At 43.3% G+C, this 13,744-nt stretch overlaps 1 long non-coding RNA gene across 1 annotated transcript in view; it reads right to left on the bottom strand.

Annotated features, from left to right (window-relative positions):
* The window catches only part of LOC115088547, a 20,044-nt gene extending 9,470 nt beyond the window's left edge, over positions 1-10,574 (bottom strand). Inside the window, exons 1-2 of the long non-coding RNA XR_003855801.1 lie at positions 10,509-10,574; positions 10,199-10,281 (exon numbers count right to left, since the gene is read on the bottom strand). This is a non-coding gene — a long non-coding RNA (uncharacterized LOC115088547). The remainder of the gene's footprint in view (positions 1-10,198; positions 10,282-10,508) is intronic.
* Between the last annotated feature and the right edge of the window lie 3,170 nt (positions 10,575-13,744).

Below are 13,744 nucleotides of genomic sequence, written 5' to 3'. Positions count from 1 at the left end.
GGGGGGGGGGGGGGGGGGGGGGGGGGGGGGGGGGGGGGGGAGGATATGATTACTCTGCCTCCACCAATTACCAGAACAATCTCAAAGAAATTCCTGAACCAACTTGAAATTCCTGTATGACTTGAAGCACCAGATCCCATTTTCTCTCTAGTGCCTCTCATTTCTATCTGACTTCCAACTCAGATTTTACAGAGTCAAGAAGATGTACAGGTCCTAGTTTCTTAAAAGGATGTTCCACCAGCTATGCCAGGTCAGTTGCTAGACGAAGTAGTGAAGTTGGTGAAGGATTTCTTTACCTCTTTAATGGTTAAGGATAAGGAGGGTACCATTCAATCTCTCCTTTCCGGCATATCAACTTTACTACCATGAGAGAGAGTCCCACTATCTCCAGTTCATATGGACATACCATCATAGCCTCCACCAGGGGGTTTTAGCCTATGGCTTTCACTTGTAGTGAATTCTTCTTTTTTTTTTTTAATTTTATTTTTATCATTTTCAAACAATTATACAAATAAGAAATCACTTACTTCCAGAGAAAACAATGGAGTGAGAATAACATTTTTAACATCTAATAAAGTTTATAATAAAGCATAATCCCACAATATATATAACATATCACAATCCCACAAAGTATATATTCAGGTACTCTTACTCCCAACTTTAGTGGTAATATTGAGAGAGGATAGATTACGGGAGATCATAGGAAATATTTTATGCATGTAACAGGCTTAACCTAATATCTAAGAACATAAGAAAATGCCATACTGGGTCAGACCAAGGGTCCATCAAGCCCAGCATCCTGTTTCCAACAGTGGCCAATCCAGGCCATAAGAACCTGGCAAGTACCCAAAAACTAAGTCTATTCCATGTTACCATTGCTAGTAATAGCAGTGGCTATTTTCTAAGTCAACTTAATAGCAGGTAATGGACTTCTCCTCCAAGAACTTATCCAATCCTTTTTTAAACACAGCTATACTAACTGCACTAACCACATCTTCTGGCAACAAATTCCATGTACGCCTGTTTTTATAACATGTGCAATCCTCTGACACAGCGGCAAATGGCCTCTGGCCGCACCCTGCCCCCAGACTGCCCCACCCCCAGATTGCCCCTTTTTTGAAGCCCCGGGACTTAGATGCTTCCCGGGGCCTTTATAAAATAGGCCCAGTGCTCATAACCCAATTTACGTGCATAGAGCGTTAAAACCCGGCCCTTATGTTCTAAGGAAAGTTTTATAGTTCTGATTGAAATATGATGGAAGATGTGTATTTTTTCTCATGTATATCATAATATACATTTCATGGAATGAATACCTTTTTCAAATAAAAACTGTATTCAAGAGAAGTCTCCCAGTTTTTTCATTAATCAATTTCCAAAATAATGTGAAACTAATGAATTGGATTTGAGAAACAATGCATTAAAAATGTCTAATATTTTCATCCATTACTGCATATTTGTAATCCAGTTATGCATCCAGTTTTTACACAGTAAAGATATTCTGTGAAGTATTTATAATTTATGTTTGTAGTGGCATTTCTTTGGCCTAATATTATATTCTACTGATGTTCAGTGCAATAAATGTTGTTCTGCTGTACTATCAGTTTTTCTGCTGTACAGTCAGTTTGCTGGTATACAGTTACAGAACAAAAAAACAGTATGCTAGCATTGGCAGGTTTCAGCTGGAAAGGACTGCCATATTATATATAGGTTGTTATAGCATCTAATGCAGGGCTGGAAGAAGCACTAGCTAGCCACCTAGAGTGACAGACTTGGGGGGCAGTCGCTTAGGCCTTGCTCAGATTTGGAAGCAACACTCTGGACTCTTCCTGGTGGCAGTTCCGAAGCAATTGGACCTCCTCCTTCCTGCCCACGGGGGCTGGAACAGGAAGTGTATCATGTGCTTAAGCAGGCAGGAGGTTAAATTGCTGCAGCCAGAAGGAGCAGGAGGCATGGGCCCCATGGATAAAGAGGGTGAACGGGAGAAAGTCACTGGTTTCTTCTGCTCCCGGGGCTGCCCCAATTTTCACGTTAGATATTACTATTTCCATTTTTACCCAAAGTAAACCATAAGTCATAAGATCTTACCAGGAATTAGAAGAAGCTTTTTTGATCTGGGATATGACTTCTGAAGTATTCAAGATGGAAAAAGGACTCCATGGGCCAGAAGAAAGTAGCAGGTCTCAGAGGCCACAGCAGAACAGCATCTGCTGGGCCCACATGGCTCAGTGGAGAGGAAGTGGCATTGGCAGGTCCACCCAGCTGAAGAGGAGCAGCATGGTACTCAGCTAGGCATGCATGGCCAAACACAGGAGCAGCGTCTGTCCCACAAATGGGAGGGAGAAGAGCATCTTGATGCTGCCCAGGCCCAAGGAGGAGGTTGCTGCTGTCTGCAAAGTCTGGGGGGCGGGCAACAGACAGAGAGAGAGAGAGAGCGCAAGCATAAGAGATCCATGACAATCTCAGGGTGACTGGAAATCAAACGTTCCCAGATAAGGAGAGCAGGGGATTTGTATTAATTCTTATTTGTTTGATTTATTGGGTTTTATTTTGTGTGTGTACTGTTTTAAAATATTTTATTGATTGGGAATTTTTTTTTAAATTTGTACATGAGTTTTTAATCAATGGATGTCATTGTATTTGTCAGCTAATTTGAAATTTTTATTAGTGTGGTTTCACTATTATGATTGATGAGCTATAATTCTTGATTTTATAGTTTGATGTTTTATGAGGCATGGTGATGTTTGTTACTCCATTGTTCTAGTGCATACAGAGTCTGGCTTGTTAAGGTTTCCAGTTTGGGGTTTTTTTTTTCTCATTTCTATTTTAAGGTTTCTTTATTCTATTTGCTGAGGGTCTCTCTGTGTTCTGCATGTATGACCGAGGTGAGAAATTCTGCTAATGTTTAGTTTCTGTATAAGGATATATAGCAGCATGCCTTTTTCTGGTTTCCTAATATGATGTGTATTGGTACTTTAAGGTCTGATTGCTTTTCAAAGGTAGGGTTGTTACTGTTTGAATGCTAGCAGTTACTGTGTTTTGGTAGGGAAGGTTTATTATATTGTTGTAACCCTTTCTTGACGGATGGCAAATATGCTGAAGGCAACGGAGAGAGCAATTCTGTACATAGTGAATAAACAATCCACACCTCTCTTTATTTTCATTCTTTGCAGAATCGTTAAATTTACCACTGTCCCTCCCGACGCAGCCTCACGGCGAAACACGGGTTTCGTGTCGGGGGACTTGTTGGAATATGGATGATGTGCCTAATGTAAATTGTGGAGTTGCCATACCAAGTAAATAACTATTACAACTATCTGACTAAAGCGTGGATCTTTAATTATCTCTGCACATATCCTGAAGGTGCATAAAATAATTTATAACTAGAGCTGTCTTCACACTTCTCATTCCTCTTTCCTGAGTCCCAAAGGTGAGGGTCCTTTCTGTGAGGATGAAGGCTAATCTTCTTGGCCCAGATGGTAGTGTTCTCCCATGTGTGTGTGTTACTATAGCTCTTTGGGACAGGCACACTTACAGGTCAAATTAAACTTTACTGTAATTCATTGTAAAAAAATCAATAGATGCAAAGCATAAAGTGTCCTGATACTTCCAGTGTTCTCAGATTTACATGAGACAGGATTGAGATGCTCTCTAACTCTGTGGAAATGTTCCTCTAGGCAGGGGCTTGGAACATGGGTATCCTCCATGGTAAAGAAAGATGATTATCCCAAAGTGGCTGGGGAATCCTAACTGACTGGATTCCTTCCCACAGTATGTGAGGTTCATATTGAATCCCAAATGTTGTCTGGCAATGTCCTGTGTCCTGGGGTAGAAACTCAAGTTGGGGATCTCCTGATGTTTCTCCATTGATGATTCCTCTTCAAAAGACAGCAACTGCCTCCCAGGATGAAAGGCCTATACTGGAAACAGTTAGTAAAAGTCTCCAGTTTAGGGGAAAAGAAGGGGGCAAAGAAAACCTCAGTTTCCCAAAATGGTGGAAAAATACTACTTGAAACAGGATCTCTTCTCACACTAGGTGCTGCAACCTCCTCTTATGCAGGTCAACAAGGTGTACAGTCCCACCTGACCACCCTGAGCATGGGGATTCAGTTTGCCAGGAATGGACCAGGTCAAAAATGTAGAAAACTGTAAAAAGCTTCTTAAATGTCCCTCATCCTTCCAGCCCTGTAACAGGAACTGACTAGGCATGTGCCTCTCTTCTCCTTGTCAAACCGGGGCCCTAACTCAGAGAACAAACATGAAACACAACCTTCCCTTCTGAAAGCAAACTACATCTGCCCTAGTCTCTCCTAAAGAAGACCCCCCTTGTGCCTAAGGGACGTCCAATTCCAGAGACGCTGTAATTATTAATTAATGGTTTATCCCTCTGTAGCTGACTACCCAAGATCTGGGACTAGGGACATCTAGTGGAGACCCCAAGGGGTCTCTACATTGTATTTGTAATTCAGTTTACTTAAGGCTTTCTGAGGGCCAAGCCCACACCCAACATGCATTACAATAGACCTAATGCAATATGGGTTCCAAGTGGTTTTTTTTTTTTGTTTTGCAGGGTTTTCTGGTTGGCATTACAGTAATGCATGTAAAAATAATATATATATATTGTTGTAAGTGAATATTTTTACCTCTGAAGACTGATCTTTTGAATGTCTTTTATCATGCAAAATTTGTTATAAATAATTAAATGTTTAATTGTGTGTAGGGAGGTTGGGGGAGGGAACTCCAAGCTGAAAGGTTTACTTAGGGCGCCTAATACTCTTGCACCAGTGCTGATCTTATACTTCTCAGAACTATTCTTAAGTAATGCAACAGATTCTTTTTTTGCTTAACAAAGATGCACATTGTGAGGCCAGTTTTCAAAACCATTTACCTGTGTAAACTAGCTATCTGAAAATTGCCCTTAATTCGGGTTTCATATGGCACATGCGTTTTAGCTGGCTTAAGTGGGCTGTGTGTTGGGTAGCATCATAACATAACACGTGTAGATTGTATTAGTGTCCCTAGAAATTTTACCTGCAAAAAAAAGCAGGTGCAAAGTCTGTGGGTACTTTGTATTTGTGGCAGTGTTTGTATACCTTTCCTTTGAAAATTTGTTACATGGTACCTATGGACAATTTGAAAAGTGTCCCCTTGGGGTTAGTTTGGAAACCATAGGGTTTATACTTCCAGTGCTAAAAGGGTATTCTAGTGCTGGAAGAATAAACCTGGTGTAATTTATGCTTCAGCGCAGCTTTGACAGAAGTTGAGCTGGACCTCACCGACAGCGGGTAAGTGCTGACCCCACTCCCAGTGGGCATATTTTGGTCTCGAGAAGTGAGGGGAAAGTCTGGGGGGGGGGGGGGGAGAGGGTGTTTGAGGTGCGGCAGGACATTAATTTATATTGCTGAGGGGAAAGAAGGGTCTGGCCTCAGTGATAGGTTTATCTCTGAGGGTAGGGGTGGCACGCTGGCACGATCACATTTTGAGATTTGGGGTGGGGGATGATGCAAGAGCCGATAGGGCAATTTTAATATTAAATGTGGGAAAGAAAAAAAAATCAGCCCATAAATATCACAAATGCCATTTCAGGCATAACGCCAGGAAAAAAGGTGTAGTTATTTCCGGCATGATAATGTGTGTTACGCTATCACACGCAACGTTAAACACCCCTCATTTTCATAAACTCCTCCCCTTTGATTAAATTTTCAAAATTTGCATATGCATCTCATGATGTGAAAAATAACGCATGCGTTATAGCGTTATTGTGGGCATTAGGGTCCTAACACCTTAATGCATTTTGATGAATAACCTGGTTAGCCAGATCTATGCAATATTTGGCTGTTAGTCAGATAACTCCTCCTCAGAATGCCCCATTAACACCCCCTTTTATCCGGCTATAATTTAACTAGATAAGTGGTTCAATATGTCAGTTTTGCCATTTAGGTGGATAACTTTGAGTTATCTGTCTAATGGCTTTTGAATATGGACCTCCTAACTTAGGATCCTAAATCTAGACAAGTGAATAGCAGGCCTAAATTTTAGGTTCCTAAATGTATGTGAATTTTCAGCCGAAAGGCCCCTAAGTTCAGCTAAAAATATGCATTTAACTTAAGGACCTCAGCTTTTTTAGAATAATCGGCCTCATAGAAAAAAGATTGGCAGACAGAATTAAAATCTAACAAATGAGTTTTCAAAGGAGTTACACATGCAAATGTAGCATGGCATCATAGCAATTTTCAAAAGCTATTTGCCCACATTAGTGCATTTAAAGCGGGTTAGCATGTGACACGTTTAAAACTAATTGGAGAAAGTTCTTTTTCATTCCATGCACAATTAAATTCTGGAATTTGTTGCCAGAAGATGTGGTTAGTGCAGTTAGTGTAGTTGTGTTTAAAAAAGGATTGGATAAGTTCTTGGAGGAGAAGTCCATTACCTGCTATTAAGTTGACTTAGAAAATAGCCACTGCTATTACTAGCAATGGTAACATGGAATAGACTTAGTTTTTGGGTACTTGCCAGGTTCTTATGACCTGGATTGGCTACTGTTAGAAACAGGATGCTGGGCTTGATGGACCCTTGGTCTGACCCAGTATGGCATGTTCTTATGGGTAAAACCTATTGACAATTCAATGGCATATATTTTAGTAATTTTAGGTGTAAAGTACATTTACACATGTAAAACCCAATTTTGTGTGTAAATGCTTTGGAATATCAGGCCCTAATAGTGTATCAGTGTGCAGCTCAAAAACCCGTCATTATCTAAGTTTGCTGACACTTTTAAATCATAAATGATGACTAAACAGTAACAGCCTCAAAACAATAAGTACTACAGTCGATGAACAAGAGATAAGGCACCATTAATACAGTTAAGCCACAGTCTGAATACCATAATGCTGATTAGCTAAATCCATTACAGAGGCTTTACAATCTAGCACTTAGTTATCTGCTTGCCCGGAGAGAGACATTTATTCTATGATTTCATTCTTCTTGTTACAAAGGATAAAAGGTCACAATTCTTACATGTGCAAAATTTAAAAGCTGATTGAAGCTGAAAGAGTGTATACTCAGGATTAATATAAGAAAATATGTCTACATAAAAAAGTGATGGTGGTGTGGACTAGTGAGCTGAATAAATTGCTGCAGATTTAACCAGACCCCTCTGTGGACAGAAATCTCCTTCTTGGGTAGGTAATTTACTTACAGATTAGGATACCACTTTTTTCTTCACTCGGGACCCAATGTAATAAGACGTGGGTTAAAGTGCACTGAAACTCAGTGCATAGTTTCTTTATGCAAAATTTAAAAAGTGTTTAACTCCCGATGCAGTAAGCTAATGGTATGCTGATGCATCAGGACTTACATTTTAATGTGAGAAAGAAGGGAAGTCTCTTGACATGATTTATGTGCACAAAAATGTTTTAAGAACATAACAAATTGCCATACTGGGTCAGACTAAGCCCAGAATCATGTTTCCAACAGTTGTCAATCAAGAACACAAGTACCTGTCAAGTACCCAAATGTTCAACAGATCCCAAAAAGAAAACATTTTTTGCATACATAAGCCATATTTATGCGCAAAAAAACAGGCTGTGTGTGTGCAAAGCATATTTTGTGCGCATAAATCCTGATTACAGGTCCTGGCACCAGAACTCCAGCTTCTGCCCATAGATTGACACTAGTGCTGGACACTTTACTCCATCTCCGACCAGGAGTAAAATTTCCAGCTGTATGAAAACATGATTTAAGGCAGTGCACCTCTCTGCAATGGGGGAGGGGGGGATAATAGTTAATGCTCTTATTAGTATGAGATTTCCATGAGCGGGCTCTAAAGATAACAGTTTTGTGCTCACATTTTTTTGTGCACAAAACTTCTTGCTACATTAGGAGTAACATTTATACACAAAAAATGTTCAACAACTGCAGGTAAAACTGCACTCTGCTGAAAGCACCTTATTACATCAGGTTCTCAATAGAGCTGTGAACTGATGCAGTGAGTATAGACTATTAAGGTAGAATGGGTCCAAAAGCAAACCAATTAATTTCTAGGAGAAACATAAACATGACGACAGAAAAAGACTGTATGGCCTATCTAGTCTACTCATCCATCCAAAGAATTCATTCAGCATTAGAATTCCCATCACTCCTTCGGAGATCCCCGTTTTTATCCCATGTTTTTCTTAGGATCAGCCTGCTATGCAGCGTCATCCTATCCTACTGCCTCCTGCAATAATGCCTCCCCACCTGTCTTGCAACCTCTGCTCCAGCAGGAGTTTTCAGTGAGCTTAACTGTCAGCCTTGCCAAGCTCCTCCTCACTGCCTGCACCATAGCCAAGCTCCAGTCCTTTGTAACCCAGCCTCAGCAGTGTAATCTTGCCTTCTCATAGAGTCTCCCATGTCTCCCTGACCTGGCTCTTGTTTCCTTGTTCCATGCCTTGTGGCCTATCGGCATTCTTACTCCTTGCCTTGTCCTGCCATGTATCCTATGGGTATTCTTCCTCCTTGCCTGCCTTGTGGCCTACAGGGCTTTCTTGCTCCTATCAGCCTATTTGTCTTCTTGCTCCTTGTACTTTGACTTCTGGCCTACTCAGGCCTTGCCTTATGGCTTTCCTACTCCTACTATCTTGCTCTGTGGCCTACTTTGGCCTTACCTTGCCTTGCGGTCTATCTAGGCCATTCCTTGCTTTGACTCTGTGGCCTACTCTAGACCTCATCCTGCCTTGTGGCCTATGGGCCTCTCTTTAGCTTAGTAGTCTATGGGCCTTGCCTTGTTGTCTTCAGGCTTTTTTGTTCTGTTCTGTGTTACCCTTGTCTGTCTTGTCTAAGTCCTGCCCTAGTCTGACTTGTTTGGGTTTTGTCCTTGTCTAGTCTTGTCTGCCCTGTCTAGTCCTGTCAGTGCCAGTATCCTGCCCTCGGTTCATTCCATCTCTGTACCTGCCCAGTACCCTGTCTTGCTTGTGTCTCTCCCTAGCTGTGTTCACTACCTTGCCTTGACTCTGCGCTTAGCAGCCCCAGAACCTTTTCTATGCCTAGCTCTAGTGTCCAGTCCAATCCTGGGCCAAGCCTTTCTCCAGCCTTACCAGCATGTCTAAACCTTGTTCCAGTAATTGTGACTCACTATGTTATATTGCTGCTGCAGCCAAGTCCTACTGGCCTCCAAAACCTATGGGCTCAACCTGCGGGGAAGGTTGAGCCCATAGGACAGTCTTACAGTCATGTACTGCTCCTCGGATGATGTACCCTGAGCATAGTGAAATATCCTGTGACAGAATGAGAAGGCCAACCTCTGCCCATGGGGTGGCTACAGGTCTCTCAGCCCTGCCGGTGAGTCTGAATTTTTCTTTCCAAACACTGACCTAGACAATCATCTTTCTGCCTCGGCATTGCAACATATCCCAGCTAATGCTTATTATAACTGCTCCATATGTCTAACCTGATGTTCTCTGGTTTCCTCTGATTGCTCTCATTGCCTATTTCTTGCTCCTTTGAAGGTGAGTAGTAAAAAAAACCTCAGAAAAAATCCACACCATGAACAAGGGAATCATCAGCTAAAGACAGCTTGGCTCTAGAACCCAGACGTTTGAGATGGGGATCTAGTTAAGCCATTATTTTATGCTATTAGGAATGTGAATCTTGGCAGCACATGAATTCTTCATTAGAACCTGAATGCAAAACCCTGTACCTCTCCCAACCCAGAAACTCCTTTTTGGGAATGTAACCAATGTCAAGTAAAGACATTTTGAAAAGGCGTGTTTTCTCTGTGCTGCAACCAAACCAGCTTCCTCTCAGAAAACAACCTCCCTATGCCAAAGTGATCTGAATCTGGTACCTGTCAAGACAACCTTGATTCAGCAGCAGCCCAAGAAGCCATTTCTCATAGTTTATTGTTTTATGTCTGTCCTGGTTGTCAACTACATAATCCTCCAACCTTTGACAAATGCATTAGCTGTGGCACCTCCTTAACTCAACTAAATGGAGGAGCATCAGATGCCAGTATGTTACCTCACAGCGATTTGAGACCTGCAGTAAATGTAGGGCTTCTAAAATGCTTCCCACTCCACAAGAATCAGGGAATGCTAAATCCAACCTGCTAAGGGGAGTGGAAGAAAGACTCTGAGAAAAACCAGCTTGGTGTCAGAGAACTCACCAGCACCCTTAGACATGATTAAAATTCCTAGAGCAGTCTTAAGCAGCCAGAGAAACTTACCTGCAAAGACAGAGCCTGCTTTTAGGTTTAGTTCTGATGTGCAGAAATCTCCAGTTCATCCAGGCACTCTCAGAATAGGGATTCTGCAAATCACAGGCAGTCTAATTAACTCTAGTTGTAACTCTGCAAAAATACCTTCCAAGCTGCCCTTACCACAATCTGACAGCATACAAGCTGTTAGAAAAGAACACAGCTTAGACCCTGAAAAATTCATAACATACACTGGCTCTCTGAAGGCAACAGCTGGCCAGACTAATCTGAATACTACAGTTAAATTGCTCAGCTACTCCAAATGAATTAAGCTCCTTACCTGGAGAAACAGAAGTCTGCGCAGATGATCATAGGCAGCTAAAAACACTGTAATCCAGCCCTGTCCCCATCGGTAGGAACACTGACTTAGAAGGAGTTAATTAAGCCTGTTCTTGGAACCCAGGGAACTACAGCTGCATGCAAGCAACCAGTAATGAGATCTGCATAGGAGAGTAGTCTGCATGTTTTCTACTTTATCCGTCTTCAATCCATCCCTAATCAACCAAGGCTCACCAAAGGCATTCTGCATGATTACACAGAAACCTCTCCAGTCCCCTGCTTCCATATCAACTGCAGATCTCCCTTTAGAGAAAGGTAACACTTCTGCCAAGTGGGAGCATTGTTAACACATACTACAGATTTTTCTTTGCCTTTTTAACCATGCAGAATTAAAGCCCTGCCTATGGGCCTACTGCTTGATGTCTTGTCTCTGCCACTAGAGGAGTCCATGCCGCCCATTCTATCCAGGAAGGAGCCTCATGCTGTTATCCCTTTGCTGAAAGATCCCACTACTGCTGATCCAGTCCAAAAGGGGTGCTCCACGCCAGCCAGCCAGTATCCAAAGGTGGTGAATATAACCAGTCTGAGTCTGACTTCCAGAGTCAGAGCTCCAGCCACTTCTAGACACCAAATGCCCAGAGAGAGGTGCTATTCTTACCAATATCAAGTGCCTAGAGGGAGGTGCTGCTGTTCCCAATGCCAAGCCTCAAAAAGACCCTGAGCTAGTCATTCTATACCAGAGTAGCATCTGAGAGAAGCTAGTCTGGCTAACCAGCCTTTGAGTAAACTCAAGTCATCTATTTGTCTCCTGGAACTCCTTGAACCTGAGGATCAGCCTCTAGGGAATCCTGAACCTGTAGTCCAAAAATTCAAGGATCCTGAGTCAGTGGCATCACATACAACATGCCCTATGCCAGAAATCCAGTCATCTAGATGCCATGAACCAGGGATCCAGTTACCCAGGCACGCAGTGCATTCAGAAGAGGGTGACTTTCCAGTAGCAGTACACCCAGGAGAGGGCTCCTGTCCAGATGCAGTCTGCCCACAAGGCAGCGCCTGTCCAGCTATGGTTCACCCAAAAGAGGGCATCTGTCTGGACATGGTCCACCCAAGAGAGAGCACCTGTCTAGACGCAGCCCACCCAGAAGGGGGTGCTTGTCCAGACACAGTCTTCCCAAAAGAGGGCACTTGTCCAGATGCAGTTTGCCAAGGAGGGAGCACCTTCCCAGATGTCTGGTTCTCCAGCCAACCTTGCCTTGTCCATCCAGCCATGCCTTACCATGTCTACCTGACCATAGCCCCCATGAGAAAATGGGAACCAGGAGGATTAAAGGGGGAGTACTGTTAGGATTTTGCCTGCTATGCAGCCTCATCCTACCCTGCTGCCTCCCTACCAGCAGAGGCCTCGAATGAGCTCTGCTTAAAGTCACCAGATCCAGCTCCTCAATATCAATGACCACCTGACTCAGCCTATCTTGAAACCTCCACTCCACCAGGAATCCTCAGCAAGCTTAGCCTCCAGCCTTACCAAGCTCCTCCTCACTGCCTATATCACATTCAAGCTCCAGCCCTATGTAACCTAGCCTCGCCAGTGTAACCTTGCCTTCTCATGCATCTACCTTTGCTCTCTGACCTGGCCTTTGTTTCCTTGTTCCATGCCTTGTAGCCTACCAACATTCTTGCTCTGTGCCTTGCCTTGTGGCCTATGGGCCTTATTACTTTTTGCCTTGCAGCCTATGGGCCTCCTTGTACCCTGTCTTTGGGCCTACTCAGGCCTTGCCTTATGGCCTTCCTACTCCTAATACCTTGCTCTAGGCCTCACCTCACTTCACCTTGTGGCCTCTGGGCCTCTCTTTAGCCTAGTGACCTTCGGGCCTTTAGCCTTGTTGTCTTCAGGCTTCTTTGATCTCTGTTTTCTTACCCTTGTCTGCCCTGTCTAAGTCCTGCCCTAGTCTGCCTTGTTTGGGTCTTGTTCTTGTCTTGCCCTGTCTAGTCCTGTTGGCTCCAGTTTCCTGCTCTCAGCTCATTCCCTATCTCTGTTCCTGCCCAGTACACTGCCACTGCTTGTGGCTTTCCCTGGCTGTGGTCACCACCTTACCTTGTCTCTGTCCTTTGCAGCTCCAGTCCTTGTTCTGAGCCCAGCTCCAGTGTCCAGTCCAACCCTTTGTCAAGTCTTGCTCCAGCCTTACCAGCCTATCCAAGCCTTGTTCCCATAATCCTGGCTCACCATGTTACATTAACGCTGCACCCAAGTCCTACTTTTCCCCAGAACCCAAGGGCTCAACCTGTGGAGGAGGGGCAGACTAGGTGGAAGACCGGCCTTAGTCCTGCTCAGTATTCAGCCTTGCAGTCCTGTACTGCTCTTTGGTTGATGTATCCTGAGCCCAGCCAAGCACTCCGTGACAGCTGTCTTGAATTCAGGAATTGTTTTTGTCTCCACTACCTCCCCTGGGAGGCCATTCCACGTATCCACCACCCTCTCTGTAAAGAAATATTTCCTAAGGTATTCCTGAGTCTACCTCCTTTTACCTTTTTCCTATGATCTCTCATTCTCGAGGTTATTTACAGAGGTTCCGTCTTCAGGCAGTTCACAGACAGATGTTCTTTCTTCTTGTACTATAGTATGATAACTACTCGGTACTGTATTGGATGCATGGATGCTGTGAATAACCAGGTATCCATGCACAACATGGAGGGGAAAGACCCAGAAGATGGGGAAGAGCCAAATGCCGACACATGCATCAGTCTTCTGTCCCACAGGCATGGGTTGAGAGCTGGGCCATGGGACAGTGTACGGCAGCTGTAGCATAGGCATGTAATCCAATGATATTAATGGGCCATAGTGGTGAGAGGGCAGGAGTTTCGGGACCTTCCTTTATCTTATGTGATGTGCCTGATAGAAGAGGGGAGGGAAAAGAGAGAGGGAGGAAAAAAATTGCTGCCCTAATTGGGTAGATTGAAATTCTAGTTGGGTGGGGGTGGGGGAGTTGGGTGGTGTGGGACTTTAAAAATCAGCAACAGCCTTGATGGCTGTCCTTTTCCTGTTTGCCCACTGCCAAAACAACAAATTCTTACCCTCCCTCCTATTTTTATTTATTTTCAGTCAGCATGCATCCAGGTAGAAATTAATGTTAGAATATGTTTGGTGTGAGCACTGTGACCTTATCCTATAATTGCAAATTAATTTACAAAGTAATTTAGTTTAATTGTTACAGCTTTGGGATATGGTAATACCTA

This window comes from Rhinatrema bivittatum, chromosome 3, assembly GCF_901001135.1.
Source record: "Rhinatrema bivittatum chromosome 3, aRhiBiv1.1, whole genome shotgun sequence".
In the NCBI taxonomy this organism is placed as follows: domain Eukaryota; kingdom Metazoa; phylum Chordata; class Amphibia; order Gymnophiona; family Rhinatrematidae; genus Rhinatrema; species Rhinatrema bivittatum.
The sequence above is the reverse complement of the archived record's forward strand: the minus strand, read 5'-3'. Positions and strand labels throughout refer to the sequence as shown.